The sequence below is a fragment of the Octodon degus genome, unplaced genomic scaffold (genome assembly GCF_000260255.1).
Source record: "Octodon degus isolate 3935 unplaced genomic scaffold, OctDeg1.0 scaffold00461, whole genome shotgun sequence".
Classification (NCBI taxonomy): domain Eukaryota; kingdom Metazoa; phylum Chordata; class Mammalia; order Rodentia; family Octodontidae; genus Octodon; species Octodon degus.
The window spans coordinates 242,734-246,423 of record NW_004525037.1 but is presented as its reverse complement, the minus strand read 5'-3'; positions in this window follow the sequence as shown (position 1 = coordinate 246,423).

The following is a 3,690-nucleotide window of genomic DNA, read 5'->3' as shown; positions in this document are numbered from 1 at the left end:
TTCCTCCTTCCCCCTCTCCTTGGTCCCCTTTCTCATTTGTTTCCCCTCCTCTGTCCCTTTCTGGTCACTGATTCTGTGTTTCTGATTTCACAGGCTTCAAAACGCATTGAAACTTGACTATAAATACTACAGCGATGCTTCCTGTAGGTAATTTCATGCTGCTCTTGTGCCATCTCCCCTGCCTCTGCCCAGATCAGACCTATGAACCACATGGTGGGGGAAAGGGGAGAGGGGTGCAGGCAGGATCCTGGCTGCCTTAGGATGCCCACAGGATCATGGGGGGAGACCTTGGAGCTAGCAATTCTGAATGAAATCTCTATCTAAAGACCCAGCAAGCAGACAAGCAGAACACAGTCAGAGCCCAGACAACATACAGGTCTCAGGGCTCAGGGATCCAACCTTGGACCCCAGGGAGAGCTTGTCTCCCAGAAAGGAGCCCCACTAGAAACATCCTGGCTCTGAGACAGTTAGTGCAAGGCTTCCTAATGAAAGACACCTGGAGACATGGGATTGATGACTGCTTTCTGCTGCCCTGGTACCTTTGCCTGAGGCCTGAGGATGGACTAAGGACAGGGTGAAAGTAGAAGAGTCTCTGGGCCCTGGCTGGCCAGGTCAGGACCTCTGATTTCAACAAGCCTGGGGTCAGTGTGGGAGTTGAGGACTGAATGTTCAAGTTCAGTCACCCCATCAGATGACCTGCAAGTCACCTCTCAGTGATGACTCACTGAGAACACGGCTTATTTCCATGAACCCTGAGGAGCAGCCAGCCCTGCCTGAGCAGTTCAAAGGGTCCTCAGCAGAAAGGTGCTGGGACCCAAAGCACCCACCGCACCATACAGCTCCTGTCCCTGACAGAAACTTTCTATTCCACACATCAGGATGTGCAGTGAGAAACCTAGACACACCCCAGGGCCAGAAGCTCCCCACCAAGGTTTGATTTCAGATTACTGTAGTCAGAGTCCAGCACACTCAGTATTACACCCTGGAACACAACAAAGATACAATCTGACCATGATGGGACAGCTAGCACCGCATGTTTAGTATTCAGCTTGCTGACTACCTAAGACCAGGTCTCCTTTTTACTGCATAAATTATGGGAATATAAACTTAGGATAAGGAAAGTGCCTTCCATCTTTCCTCAGAAGCTGCATACTCTGCCTCATTTTACCAGTTACCTGTCTGCCATTGACACATCTCCACACAAAAATCCTCATTTCTATTGGCCTTCACATCTTTTCCACTACCCAAGTGAGTCCCGTGATTATCAGGGCATGAGCTGACAATCAGAGGTAACTGCCTCATAAGGTAATGTGTTTTCAGTTCCTCTTATTGTGCATGCGGCATTTATGTGCAAAAGCATGCTACTCTCCCAAATAATTTCAAGTGTTATAAGTGAAAACCCTTGTTGCCTCTCCAATAAGCTGTGCACATTCCAGGCACATTCTCCAGGTGATCAGGCACTATTCAAGATAAACCGAGGTGTCCTGAAATTGAAGGTACGTTGAATTAATGAGCTTATTTGCAATTTTGAAAAGGAGTACCAACTAGAATTAAAACAGAAACAATTATAAATGATGCAGAATTTCAGTAAACAAAATAGTATTAATTTCACATACTTGTTATATTTCATACTGTTTTCTTCAAACTAGTTGTTCATATTACCAGATATATGCGGGTATATTTGGAAGATGAAAGAATAAAGAAAATAGAAATAATTATGAGACATTAAAAAGAGACAAACAGGACCAGCGAGATACTTTCATGGGCTAAGCAAAGGCTTAGGCAAGCGTGGGGACCGGGGTTCATTCCTGGCTCCATATGCTGCCCAGTCCCCTCCCCGAAGTGCACTGAGTGGGCCACAGAGACCTGGCGGAGAAGCTCCAGTGACAGAATCAGTTAGCATGTGGTACTTACACAGAGACGTGGCGTGGTGGTGCACACTTGTAATCCCAGTGCTGGGGAGCTTGAAAACTGGTAGATTACTATGAGTCAGAGCTACATGATGAGACCCTGTACAAAATATATTTTTCTCTCTACTTTCCATGTGCTGCTTGCATTATTCATAGCTCTTGCCTGTTACCTACGAAACATCCTTAAAACAGTGATTATAGTTACTTTCAATCCATGCACCATGAATCCAATATCTGGATCATATCTGAGACTTCTTCTAATATTTATTTTCTCCTTTTGGACTTTAAAAAAATGCCTTCTGGCATACTATGCAGCATGCTTGTTTTAAAAAGTCAGATGTGTTTTATTGGCTAAGGAAAGTAGGCAAGTGGGTCTTTAGTGAAAGGGTGTTTGTTAATTTGATTTTGAGTTATTCTGTGTCTAGTGACTGCTACCATAGCTTTGAGAGATTTCAAATTCCTCCATGTCCTTTTCTGGTCTGCCTTTTTGATTTTGTGCACAGTAAGGACTCTTCTGTGATAGACTATATCTTAAAGAAATTTTTAGATGTGAAACATTCTCTTTCAGCCTTGTTCATGTTATGATAGACTCAAAGGAGGGGGAGTAGTGTCAACCTTCTCATTTATTCTCAACTCAGTTCTCCTGTGTCTCAGCTCTGCAACATTCACAGTGCTTCTGGTCCTCTACAACAGTGTAACTTCCCAGCTTCTGTCACCTGCGCTGACTAACGTGTTCCTAAGATATTGGCTCGTAGGCTTTTCCTTTCTGAGCCTCCCTTTGGCCACACGTAGACTGGAAGGATGGAGGAGGCTGCAGTGCAGAAGGATTCACTTTCCACAGCCACGTTTCTAAGCTGCATTCTCACCAAGTCCTCTTCCTTGCTCTGTCACTTTTGTAATGAAATAGTTGAGTGTGTTCTCGAGTGTGTTATTCCTCCTGTCATGCTCCCCACTGTGATAGGATCATTATGGGGATCTTTCTTGGATCCTCAGTGTAAGAACCTGGAAGGGTTATTGAGGGAAGGTTCAAGAATTCATGAGTCACAACGGAAGCAGCCATCCTATGCAGCATCTTGCCTCCTCATAGTCAGTCTCCAGTTATTTTCAAAATTACCAATGAGAGGGCTGGTGATATAGCTCAGGGGAGTAAGCACATGCTTAGGTAAGTGCAGGAACCGCGGTTTTACCTTGGCACCAGATGCCTCACCGGCCTGTCCCCAGGTGTGCTGTGCAGGCCACAGAGACTGGGCATTGTGGTGCACAATAGTAATCCCAGTGCTGAGGAGGCTGAACACAGGAAGATCACTATGAGTCTGATCTGCACAGTGAGACCCTGAAGCAGCCAAAATACATGTTCAAAAAGTGTGATTTCACTGGTTCTTTGTATGATGAGTGATTTCAATTGCATTGTGATACTTTGTATATTATGCTAATACATTTTGATCTTATTTAAATCTATTTTACTGAGTGCTTTTCTGCTTAGATTTACTACATAGGAGCTACCTGTTTTTGTGGACTTTGATTTCATTGACAATTTAGATTTGAGTTACTCTACTTTCTCTGTGTAATGGCCAATATTACGTGTCAGCTTGAGAGGTCCCACGAGAGCCAGATTAAACACTGCTTCTGGGTGTTTCTGTGAGGGTGATGGTGGAAGGAGTGAGGGCTTCTGTCAGTGGATTCATTCAACTGAATTCCTTTCCCTGGTGTGGTTGGTCGCTCAGTCTACTGAGGGGACAAATAGAACAAGAGTCAGGGGAAGGGAGAATTCATCCCTTTT